General features: G+C 55.6%; 1 protein-coding gene across 2 annotated transcripts in view; it reads right to left on the bottom strand.

The window, feature by feature from the left end:
* Positions 1-5,040, bottom strand: part of AHRR (aryl hydrocarbon receptor repressor) — a 74,398-nt gene extending 69,358 nt beyond the window's left edge. The window contains exon 1 of one of the 2 annotated variants that reach the window (XM_057540284.1): positions 4,900-5,040. The gene's annotated coding sequence lies outside the window, so the exon portion shown is untranslated. Of the gene's footprint in view, positions 1-3,653; positions 4,008-4,899 lie in introns of those variants that run through there. The other variant, XM_057540285.1, reaches the window with a different exon arrangement.
* Between the last annotated feature and the right edge of the window lie 7,616 nt (positions 5,041-12,656).

Raw genomic sequence — 12,656 nt, 5'->3', positions numbered from 1 at the left:
AGTGGGAGGTAGTAGCACCCCACTGGGAAGCGGTGTATTGGTACCCTTCGGGCTTGCGCTGCACAGATGGGCTGGACCCTTCGAGCATTTCTCCTCTGTAGCGAGCGCAGAGTGAGGGGCTTCTGGTTCCCGTGCGTCCCCCGTGTCTTCTTGTTCCTGCTCACCTCTTACGGAGGCTGGGAAACTCAGCGAAACATCTCCGCCAGCCCAGAGCCTGAACCCCCAGGTACAGGCGAGCCCTCTCGGCACCTCCCTCAGCCCTGAGTACCCTTCCGAGCTCTCTTTCTGCTGTTGTTAATACTTCTTTATATGAATTAAAGTCTCTCAACTCAAACAAAAAGTTAAGTAAAAAACATAAAAAGCTGATTTTTAAAGTTCACACGTTTTAGAGATACACGCTAACACCTGTGAAAGGATGAGACGTCAGCGATTTGTTTCTGTGTAATCTGCGGAGCAGGGTGGGGTTTACATGACACTAAATCAGCCAATATTGCCAGCTGACCATCTATGATACTTGATGAATAAATTAGACTCGTTATAAAATTCTCTCCACTTTTGTAAAAGATTTGAAAATTTTCGTAATAAAAAGGTTTTTAAAAAGCATTGAGGGCTTCCCTGGTGGTGCAGTGATTAAGAATCTGCCTGCCAATGCAGGGGACACGGGTTAGAGCCCTGTTCCGTGAAGATCCCACATGCCACAGAGCAACTAAGCCCGTGCGCCACAACCACTGAGCCTGTGCTCTAGAGCCCGTGAGGCACAGCTACTGAGTGCCACAACTACTGAAGCCCATGCGCCTAGAGCCCATGCTCTGCAATGAGAGAAGCCACCCCAGTGAGAAGCCCATGCACCGCAATAAAGAGTAGCCCCTGCTCACTGCAACTAGAGAAAGCCCGCATGCAGCAATGAAGACCCAACGCAGCCAAAAATAAATAAATTAAATACATAAGTTTTTTTAAAAAGCATTGAAAAAAGAGAAATGTGGCACAAGAATAAACATAATGTGGTCAACTGATTTTCAACAAAGCCATTCAATGGGGAAAGAACAGTCTCTTCACCAAAAGGTGCTGGCACAAATGGACATCCAATACCAAAAAGTGAAGCTGGACCCCTACCTCACACCCTTTACAAAAATTAACCAAAGTTAGTTAAAGACCTAAGTGTAGGAGCTAAAAGAAAACATAGGGCTATATCTTCATGACCTTACATTTGGCAATGGATTCTTAGATATGTCACCAAAAGCACAGGTAAGAAAAGAAAAATGAGATAAATTGAACCCCATCAAAATTTAAAACTTGGGCTTCAAAGGACACTATCAAGAAAGTGAAGAGACAACTCACAGATGGGAGAAAATATCTGCAAATCATATATCTGATAAAGGTCTGGTATACAAACTACATAAAGAACTCTTAAAACTCAACAACAAAAAGACAAACAACCTAATTAAAAATGAGCAAAGGACTTGAATAGACCTTTCTCCCCCCAAAAACATACAAATGGTCAACAAGCACATGAAAAGATGCTCAACATCATTACTCACTAAAGAAATGTAAATCAAACCCACAATGAGATACCACTTCATACCCATGACAATGGCCATAATATTAAAAAAAAAAAAGGAAAATAACAAGTGTTGGTGAGATTCTGGAGAAATTGGGACCCTTGTGCCGTGCTGGTGGGGATGAAAAATGGCACAGCTCCTGTAGAAAACAGTTTAGTATTTCCTCAAAAAGTTAAACATAGGGTCACTATACGACCCAGCAATTCCACTCCTAGGTATATGCCCAAGAGAACTGAAAACATATGTTCAAGCAAAATCTGGCACACAAATACTCACAGCATCATTATTCACAAGAGCCAAAAAAGCAGAAACAACCTAAATGCCCACTGACTGACGAATGGATAAGCAAAATGTGGTCCCTCCACACAGTGGACTATTGCTCAGCCATGAGAAGGAACGAAGCTCTGAGGTCCCTACAGCACAGACGAAGCTTGGAAACACCATGCTATGTGAAAAAGAAGGCAGACACAGAAGGACACATATTGATTGCATTTATATGGAATGTCCAGAACAGGCAAACCCACAGAGACAGAAAGTAGGTGAATGGTTGCCAGGGGCTGGAGGAAAAAAGAATGGGGAGTGACTGCTTAAAGGGTATAGAGTTTCCGTTTGGGATGAAGAAAATGTTTTGGAATTGGAGGTGGTAGTTGCACAACTTTGGCAATATACTCAATAAATACCACTGAACTGTAAATTTTTAAATGGTTAATTTTATGTAGTGTGAATTTTACCTCACTAAAAACAAAGAACACAAATTTGTATATAAACATAAATAAAATGTCTGGAGTGGCCAGGAAGACGGGGCGCAGCAGGAGAGAACCGCGCAGCGGGGCTAGGAGCGCCTGTGGGGAATTCTGAGAGGAGAGGCAGGGATGGGTGGCAGCTGCGGGGGCTTGGGGGTCAAAAGCTGGTTTTTAAGCTGCTGGGGATGACGCGGCAGAGGAAACACTAGAGCTCTGGAGAGATGGGCTGGGGTGGGTGAGCGGGGATAGGGCCCCGGTGGCCGCAAGCTGGAGCAGGAACGGGTGGACGGATGCTTCGGAAGGGTCCAGCCTTCTCGGCTCACCCTGAGCCACGGCCACCAGGCCTGCGCTTCTCTGGGAAGCTGGAACCCGGCGGGCAAGGTCATCCCATCTGAACTGCAAGGGCTTTCAACTCAAGCAGGAGAGGCCAGAGCCGGACCCGGCCTGGCCCCAGCCTGGGGGGAAACCGGTCAGGGATGCTTCCGCACACACGAGAGGGGCCGGACGCCCCTCAAGATCAAAGGTGAGGGGGCTGGCTGACCTGCCTCGGCCCCAGGAGGCCCATCCCCAGCACCACCATTCCCTAAGTGAGTCCGAGCTCAGAGCAGGGGTGGTGCGGGCTGGAGGCAACAGGGAAGAGGAGCAGGGGCCACAGGACACTTCGGGGGGGCAGAGCCGGCCCCTCACTTTCCTCCAGCCAAAACCCCCTCCCCACAGCAGGAGCCGAGACAGGGTCCAGGCTCCCGGGTGCGGGCCCTCCCCAGCCGCGCACGTGGCCTGCCAGCTGGCCCACAAGGTCCGTCCTCCCTTGGTGGAAGGGGCCTAAAAACAGGGGCTATGGCAAAAAACACCAGGGCAGATAAAGACTCTCCAGGTACCCCTTCGGGGGTGAGGGAGAAATCAAGGGGGCCAGCCGTTGTCCCCTGGAATAGCCGTGGCTTGGGGTCCAGTTCCTGCCAATTCCTGCCCTAGGAATCCTAAATATGGGCTCCATTTTACTAAATACTGTGCACTTTCCTCAAAAAGATGAAGCCCTCATCGGATCGGACCAAACTCCCCACAGAAATGCGCCACTGAGGCAGCACGAGGGCCTGCCCCCCAGAAGCTCTGAGCTGTGTTTCTCAGAGAAATCTGAACTTTCATAAGAACCTTTTATGGTAAAAATAATAGCTGACCATTTCAGAAAATACACACAAGCGAAAAACAAAAATGAAAGATCCTCCCATGCCATGTAGCGGTGCCCTCGGCTCCCGCGCAGCATGTGTGCCCCGTCCACGGGGCCGCACCGCTCTGGGACTGAGCTAAGAGGGAGACACGCACGCGGTTCGAGTCCAGACTGCCCGGTACCCACCTGGAAGTCATCATCCGCAAACAGGGAGCCTGCAGCCACGGCTGCTGGAGGCAGCACAGGCCCCGTCAGGGCCACACTGCCCACCGGCTGCTCAGCTGACCACGAGTGTGTCCTGAGGCCTCCACCGGGATCGGGCTTGGGCCCAGGAGGCTGCAGAAGCCAGGCTCCAGGCCCTGATGGCGGACGCTGGGTGGAGGCCAGCCGGCTCAGAAGCCCGCCTCTGCCAGAGGCCCCTGGAGAGTGTCCTGGGTGGGCTGGGCTGCTGACCAGGCCGGGAGAAGTCCAGTTCACCACTGTTGAGTGCCCAGAGCAAGGGGACGGATGCCCAGGGCACACACTCACGCACCCCCTCTGCGCCCGGCCCCTCGAGGACCAGAGCCTCTGGCTGGTCACACAGAGGCCCGCGTGAGTCACAGGGCGGTCACAGCTGGAGACCCACTGGATGCTTCCAAGGGGGGCTGACGCCTCCGGCCCCAGCCCTTCAGACCAACCAGGAAATAGACGAGGAACCCAAGGGCAAACTGCCCAAGGCCTCTGAACTCTGACCCTGGCTGGTCACCTGCCCTGTGGGCAGCCCCCTCCCCAAGGGGGGAGGGTGGTCACAGCAGCAACACCGGGTCCCTGAAGTGTTGAGGGCCTGTGCCTCTCACAAAGTATCCACAATCTGGGATTTTCCGCCACTCAAAATAAGACTTTAGGGAAAAAAACTTTCTTGGTGCCACTAACTGAAACCCAGTGAATTCCTGGAACACACGCCTTCCGCCCTTCCAGAGTGTGAGAACCAAGGCTGGCGCTCCCGGCCCCGAAGGAGGGGGCTGAGCTGTGCACCCCCAGCTCTGGGACCCCCCCGGCTGGGGGCCTCCCCTCACCAGCTGCCCTGGAGAGGGCTCAGGAGTCCAATTCAGAGTCCCCCCCAGCCCCCCAGCATCTGCCCAAAACAGTTCCGAAAGAAACTGGGCCAAGAGCAAAGGGCAATTAGCCCAGCTCCCCCAGCGCGGGGGTCGGACGCTCCCAGGCCGGGAAACTGAGGGACCGCAAGCAGTGAAAGTGGACTGGCTTTCCTCAAAAGCCCTGTTTTTATTTTTAGGTGAGAAGCGGCCCGTTGGACCCCAGGGCCTGGCGACGTGAGGATGGGGTGAGTGGAGGGGGATGGGGGGGTCGAGGGTGCGGGAGCCTTGGGAAGACGGCCCTGCGCTAGGGTCTCCCTCGCGGAGTTGGACCTGCGGAGCACGTCCAGCGCACTTACCCGGCCGGCGGGGCGCGGAGGCTCAAGCGCGCCCGCGGGAGGTGTCCGCGGGGACAGGGAGCTGTGGCTGCGCCGCTGCCGGCGCTCGCATCTCGGGGACCAGGCGGCGGCTGTGGCCGCGGAAGGACAGCCCCACCCCGGCACGCGAGCCGCCCCGCCCCGGGGACGACCGAGCCCGGGAGGCGGCAGGGGGCGCGCGCGCGCATCTCCGCCCGGCCAACGGTCCCCGGGTCTGTGTGCACCACGGTGGGGTCCTGCCCTGCGCCCCTCGCGTCCCCGTGGTCCCCGGGATCTCTGTGCGCCACGGTGGGGTCCCGCCCTGCCCCCCCCCCCCGTCCCCATGGTCCTCCGGATCTGTGTGTGCCGCGGTGGGGTCGCGCTCTGCGCCTCTCGTGTCCTCGTGGTCTACCCAAGGGTCTGTCCGCTCCAGGGTGCCTGTGCCCCTCGAGGCCCCCGTGCTCCCCGCGGGAGCCCCAGACCCTCTATTCCTCGCCCGCAGTCGCGCGCCCCCTTCCACCTGCGCCCGCTGAGGCCGAGCGCGCACCTGCCCGCGGGGCGGAGGTGCGGGGCCCAGACTCCCCGAGCAGCTGGGTCCCGGCCTCCGGATCCGAATGTGTAACGTGAGCGTAGCATGTCCTGCTCCGCTTGCTCCAATTAGGTTGTTGCTAAAATCAAAGGGTTTTACAGTTTAAAAATATTCATGTAATACTTTTAACCCTGCACCTTCCTGGAGCCGCAGGGCAGTTCGTGTAAGTCTCGATCCCGACATTTCTGGTTCGAAGGAGCCAGGCCTCCAGCGGGGCCCTTCCCACCCCTCTGGCTGCTCCTTCCCCCTCCTCCACCCGGACCATCCGGCCCCTCCCCTCCTCCGTCCTGGCGGACACGTCCAGACTTTGAAAGCTCCCCTTCCCTCACTGGGCTCGGCCTGTGGGTCTGGTCCCGGAGCCCCCCGGGACACGCCGTGAGCCTGGCCTCACATCCTGGGCATTCTGCCCCAACGTCTGGGGGCCCCCCTCCCGGAAACCTCGGCCCCGACCGCTGCCACCGTCCTTGCCCCGGCGGGGGTTGGGTGGGGGCTTGTGTTGCCCCTGCACGCCCAGTCCCTTCGCGGTCCCCAGGCAACCCCTCAGCACCAACCATGTCCCCACCCAAGCCCCACCAACCACCGTCGCCTCAGCCAGCCCTGTGGGGTCTCCAGCGCTCGCACCCACCCCACAGTCAGTCGCAGCCAAGGGAGTCATTCCTGGCACCTGCCCGGCTCTGAGCAAAATCTCGCCCCCACCCAAGCCCCAGCTACCTTCCCCGGCCTCACAGACCAGCGTGTGTGCCTCAGGACCTTTGCACTTGCTCCCACTCTGAGAAAGCTCTTTTCCAGATACTCGCAGGGCTAGCTCTCTGATCCCGTGTCCTCAGAGAGAATATCTACCTCAAGTCAAAGGCCACCGCTGTCCATCTCTCCCTGCTCTGCCTTCTGTAGGGCATATTCCTGCCTGAAATTATAGCAGGTGTTTCTTTGCTCCTGTGTCTAACGGGTAAACTCACCAGGTCTGTTCTGTTCACCTCTATCCGAGGAAGAGCAGGGCATCTACTGCAGAACAGGGGCTCAAAAGTGTCAGCTGAGTGAATGGTCTTATATTATTTTTTGACGTGGAACAACATGCAGCTGTATTGCTGTATTTTTAAAGTAGTTAAAATCAGCAGTTGCATCTTGATCCAATAAAGGATCAAGATGCAACTGCTGATTTTAACTACTTTAAAAATACAGTAAATGTAAAGTGCATTATGCACAGAAAAAAATAATAATGCACTTTAAAGTGCATTATGCACAGAAAAAAATCTGGGTGAATAACTCAGGTTATAGGTGAACTTTAATTTCTTTTTACTTTTTAAAAATTTCCACCATTCCTGACCACTTTTTAAGAAGCATGGAGTGCTTTTGTACCATTTTTGTAGGTTTTTATTTTTTTCTTCTTTTTGTTAAAAAGAATAAGTAAGCATGTGTATGACGTTGGGAGGGCATATCTTGGAGTGGCAGAGGTAAGGTGGGTCCACCCTGTCAAGTCCAGGCCTGTAGGGGAACCCTCAGACCCAGGAATGCGGGCAGAGACACCTGGGTGGGTGCCCCGAGGATCTGAAGCTTTGTAGTCAGAGCCTGCATCCCCTGCGTGGGAAGACAGCGCCCACGTGTCTCAGGGAACCCCTTCTAGCCTGTTGTCTAGGCGTCAGTCACCTCCACCCACCCAGTCCCATCGGGAACCAGCCTGAGCGAGATGCCTCTGTGCTTCTTGCTGCCACTTCCCAGGGCAGGACAAGCGCAGGAGGAACCAGTGTCCCTCCCCCTCCTTCCCTCCATCCCACCTTGGCTGTGCCTGTCCCCAAAGCCTGTAGTCTCTGCAGACCCGGGGGCAGTCACCGGGACTGGACACGAACAGCATGACCCTTGCCAGGGAGGTGCCACCTGTGAAGTCCCAGGAATTCAGGGTGAGCCCCCTTTGTGGGAGACCTTGGGCGTTGTTCCCACCAGCACGCGGGTGACTCCAGGCCCCCCAGGCAGCATTCCCACGAGGTCAGCCGGACACGACTTCCCTCTGAACTTCCTGTTCGCACAGGTCCTGCAGACACACACCAGTTCGCAGAGTACGTGTGGGCGTCCCCTATTTTCTTCTCCACCGTGACCACCCTGACCCACCCCCGCACCGCAGCGCTTCCCCTCTGGGGCTGCAGCTCGGAGGCCTTCTCCTCAGGACCTCCCTCCTCTCTGCACTCGGACCTCCAGCTGCAAGTGGGCTCCGTGTGGCCGAGACCTCCCACTCCACCCAAACTTCCCACCACCTGGGGACAAATTCCTCTTTCCTGGATCGTTTGTCCTCCCAGGGTGGCAGGGTGGCCGACACCTGGCAGGAAAGAGAGCTTGGAAAAGAGGCAGCCCCCAAGGTGCCCCCTGGCCCTCACTGCCCACCGTGTCTCCATGTCTGTCTCTCAGACGTGGCCATCCTGGGAGCTCAGTGATGTGACAGCTACATGAGCTTGACTGCTATCTGGCTCTGCCCGCCTGTCCCCTCCCTTCCTCCTCCACACCCTCCCCCCGCCCCGACACACCAGCCGAGGGGTGTGCTGTCACCCTGCAGGTGCCTAGCGCAGGTGTCAGGCCGCACGGTTCCCGGGGGAACAGCTGTGTTGCTCGGGCAGTCCTTGTTCAGGTCTGTGCTCTCTCCCCCCCACCTCACTTCGCCTGGAGGCCACAGAAAGATCTGGAGCATTTTGTCGACAGCCGCCGCTGCCCTTGTCTCTGCGGGCCGTCCCTTGAGGGCCCCTCCCGTTGTGGGCACAGCCAGGCAGGGCTTCCCACTCCTGGGAAGGCTGCCATCATACAAGGTCTGTCAGCTTGGGGTGCCCGCCTGGCCTGCAGCAGGGTGGGGGCAGGGAGGTGTAGGACGAGGCCGCCAGGCGAGGGTGGCCGACATGCACCTGCACCCTTGAATCTGCAGGAGTGTCCGTGGGAGGCCCAGGGTCCCCGCCTGCGGGTGCAGAGGGGCCCAGCAGCGGGGGCTCCAGGTGCCTCCCCAGAGGCTCACTCCCAGGAGGCCCCAGGACAGAGGCCCCAGGAAAGGGCAAGGGCCACCCAGTGGATGTCCGTCCAGAAGGCCCGGGTGTGGCTGGGCGTCCAGGGCTGCATTAGAGCCAGGGGGTGCCTGGGACGCAGGCAAAGCAGAGAGTGAACCAGGAGCTGTGCTGGCACAGGGACATTTGAGTCAATAAATGCGATTCAGGGGTTGTTCCCGAACACCAGAAACATCGCTTGTGGCGGCTGGCAAGGGTCGTGGATGAAGTAGGAGAAGGTGAGGTGCCTCAGGGGATGGGCAGAGCCAGGGTTCCCACCCGGTCTGGCCCCACCCCGCACCTCCACCTCCCAGGGCCCCTGCCTGGTACCAGCAGTCACCCTGAGGCCCCTGCAGACCCCAGCCCGGCCACGCGGCCCCTGCTCCCGACACCTCCTCCTCTGAGGCTCCTGTCAGCAGGAAACAGGGAGCGGTGGGCAGGTCCCACCCCTCAGCAGACCCTCAGGGTCTCAGCCAACTCGAGGGTCCAGTGGGAAGCCAGCTGCCTGCACATTCACCGCTCACGCGGCACAGAGCAGGGGAGGGACGGTTCCCTCCTTCCAGGGAAGCAGCTGGCCCTGGGAGCCGTGGCCTGGAAGGGGAGCCCAGCATGGCCTGGGGCCACCCATGTGCTGAAGCTGAGCTACCTTCAGGGTCAGGATCCACAGGACCCCGTGCTTGCGGAGAGGGTGCAGCCAAGACCCTCCAGGCTCTGCCCTCTCCTCCGCCTGCTCCTGGGGCCTCGCAGGTGCTGTTCCTTCTGACTGGAACACTCTTCCCTGGATATCTGTCCTGTCATTTCCTTCAGCTTAAGGCAGAGGCCACCCCTACCGTCCCTGGCTATCTGACATTTGGGTTTATTGGGGGTGGGGGGAAGACGCAGGAACTTTCATCTCTAACCCTAACCTGCTACAGCCTCACAGCCCAGAACCAGCCATTGTGGGGGCAGAAGGGAGGAAGGAGAAAGAGGGGGAAGGGGAGGGGGAGGGGGGAGGGGAGGGAGGGGGAGGGGGAGGGGAGAGGGAGAGGGAGGGAGGAGAGGGAAGGGAGGGGGCCAACTTACTACAGTTATTTCCTTTCTTGCACAACTCCAGCCCCCACTGAACAATGACTCACTTGCCTGGTTTTCTTTGAACCTGCCTTGTCCTCCACATCCTTTGGCGGCCCCGTGGAATGAGCCTTCCGCAGGCTCTATGAGTCAGTCTTTCTCAGTCCCCCACCCCACCTGCATGGTCTGTCCAGGCACTGCCCACTCAGGACCCCAGCCTCCTCTAGGGTGACTCCCTCTGTGTTGCTGGAGCACATTCTCCAGGAACTTCCCAGCTAAAGGAACACGGGAGGAACGTTTCTCAGAAACCGTCTCCTGTTCAGCTGACCATGGCTCCACCAAGGACTTGCAGGGTGGAACCCACTTTGCCTGCTGTGTCTGAGGTCCACCCCAGCTCACCTGTGCTTCCTCCGTGTCCTGGGCTCCGGTGGTCCTCCGTGCACCCTGTCCTGCAAACCTCACCTCACCGACGTTAGCTCTGGAAAAGGTCCTTTTCAGTTTTGAATTTTTATTCCCTACGGTTTTTATTCTTCAACTTTTTCCCTTCCGGATATTCTATCTTTAATTTCTGAGTTACTTCCATTCTGCATTATTTCTTTTTTATAGAGTTGGCTCTTTTTTAATGGGTGCCTGTCTCTGGTCGTCTCTGAGACACTGGCTGTAGACTATAGGGGTTCTGAGATGTTCCTTGTAGTCCCTGCTTTGCCCCTTTTACAAATGTCAGGTGAACTTTCCTGAGCTTCACACAAGAGGGAGGCACTGCCCTAAATGGACAGAGTGGTGGGCTTGTTGGGCGGTGGGTACCTGTGGGCACGATCTCAGGTGGTGGGCTTCTCTGACCTCCTGCTCTGGGGTGATGGGGCTTGCTATGCAGGGGCCCCCAGCTCTCCTCCATGCCCCTGTGTAGGGTCCTCCCCAACCCCTTTCGCTGCCACTGCCTCCTGAGCCTTCCCTGGCTCTTAGGGGACTCTCAGCTTCTCCCTGGAATTTACCCTTTCTGGGTCTTGGGGGCAGGTATTTCCCTCTCTGGTTCTTTGCACTGTTTGAAGGCAAATTCAGTGGGACCTTTGCCATCTTAAAACTTCCCTGAATTGCTGGCAGCTAGTTTGAACCTATATAAACAAGGTGAGGCCCAGCGCAGCTGGTCTGGAGTGTCATCTGGTGGGAAGAGTGGGCGGGTCGGATGCGACCCCTGAGCTCCCCACCTCTGCACGGACAGTGCGAGGACCAGGGCGCCCTTCAGCTCCCCACCTCTGCACGGACAGGGCGAGGACCAGGGCGCCCTTCAGCTCCCCACCTCTGCACGGACAGGGCGAGGACCAGGGCGCCCTTCAGCTCCCCACCTCTGCACGGACAGGGCGAGGACCAGGGCGCCCTTCAGCTCCCCACCTCTGCACGGACAGGGTGAGGACCAGGGCGCCCTTCACCCGACTCCCAGCCTAACCACCACTTACCATGTGACTTCGGCCAAATTATGGGCCCTCTCTGGGCCTTCACTTTTTTATCTATAAACCGGGTAAGTATAGGCCAATGGAACAGAATAGAGAGCACAGAAATAAACCCTCACACATATGGTCAATGACGTTTGACAAGGGTGCCAAGATCGTTCAATGAGGAAAGGACAGTCTTTCCAACAAATGCTGGGGAAATGGACATCCACTTGGAAAAGAATGAAGTTGGACCCGTACTTAACACCATATATAAAAGTTACCTCAAGGGGCTTCCCTGGTGGTGCAGTGGTTGAGAGTCTGCCTGCCAGTGCAGGGGACGCGGGTTTGAGCCCTGGTCTGGGAAGATCCCACGTGCCGCGGAGCAACTGGGCCCGTGAGCCACAACTACTGAGCCTGCGCGTCTAGAGCCTGTGCTCCGCAACAAGAGAGGCCGCGATAGTGAGAGGCCCGCGCACCGCGATGAAGAGTGGCCCCTGCTCGCCGCAACTAGAGAAAGCCCTCACACAGAAATGAAGACCCAACACAGCCATAAATAAATAAATAAGTAAAATTAAAAATAAAATAAAATAAAAATTAAAAAAATTAAAGTTAACTAAAATTAAAAAAAAAAAAAAAGTTACCTCAAAAGGGATCAAGACCTAAAGTAGAGATAAAACTCTTAGAAGAAAACATAGGGGAAAAGCTTCATGGCTGAATCTGGCAAAGCTTTCTTGCATATAACACCAAAAGCACAGGCAAGAAAAGAAAAAAGACAAATTAAACTACATCAAAATTTAAAACCTGGGCTTCCCTGGTGGCGCAGTGGTTGAGAATCTGCCTGCCAATGCAGGGGACACGCGTTCGAGCCCTGGTCTGGGAAGATCCCACATGCCGCGGAGCAACTAGGCCCGTGAACCACAACTACTGAGCCTGCGCATCTGGAGCCTGTGCTCCGCAACAAGAGAGGCTGCAATAGTGAGAGGCCCACGCACCGCGATGAAGAGTGGCCCCCGCTCGCCGCAACTAGAGAAAGCCCTAGCACAGAAACGAAGACCCAACATAGCAATCAATCAATAAATCTTAAAAAAAAAAAAATTTAAAACCTTTGCGCATCAAAGGACACTATCAATAAAGTGAAAATGCAACCTATCATAGGAGAAAGTATTACAAATCATATATCTGATACGGGATTAATATCCAAAACATATGAACAGATCCTACAACTCAACAATTAAAGACGAACAACCAATTTAAAAATGGGCAAAGGATGCGAATAGACATTTCTCCAAAGACACAGGAATTGCCAATAAACACATGAAAAGATGCTCAACATCACTGATCACTAAGGAAATGCAAATATAAACCACAAATGAGGTACCACCTCATACCTGTTAGGACGGCTACTGTCAAGACATAACAAATGTTGGCAAGGATGTGGAAAAATAGGAATCCTTCCTTACACACTGTTGGTGGGAATGTAAAATGGTGCAGCCACTGTGGAAAACGGTATGGAAGTTCCTCAAAAAATTAAGCATAGAGCTACCATATAATCCACTACTTCTGGGGATATAACTGAAAGAATTGAAAGCAGGGTCTCGAGGAGATGTATGTCCACCCATGTTCACAGCAGCTTATTCACAATAGCCAAGAGGGGGAAGCAGCCCAAGTGTCCATCAGCAG

Source organism: Balaenoptera acutorostrata, chromosome 2 (assembly GCF_949987535.1).
Source record: "Balaenoptera acutorostrata chromosome 2, mBalAcu1.1, whole genome shotgun sequence".
NCBI classification, from domain to species: Eukaryota; Metazoa; Chordata; class Mammalia; order Artiodactyla; family Balaenopteridae; genus Balaenoptera; species Balaenoptera acutorostrata.
The sequence above is the reverse complement of the archived record's forward strand: the minus strand, read 5'-3'. Positions and strand labels throughout refer to the sequence as shown.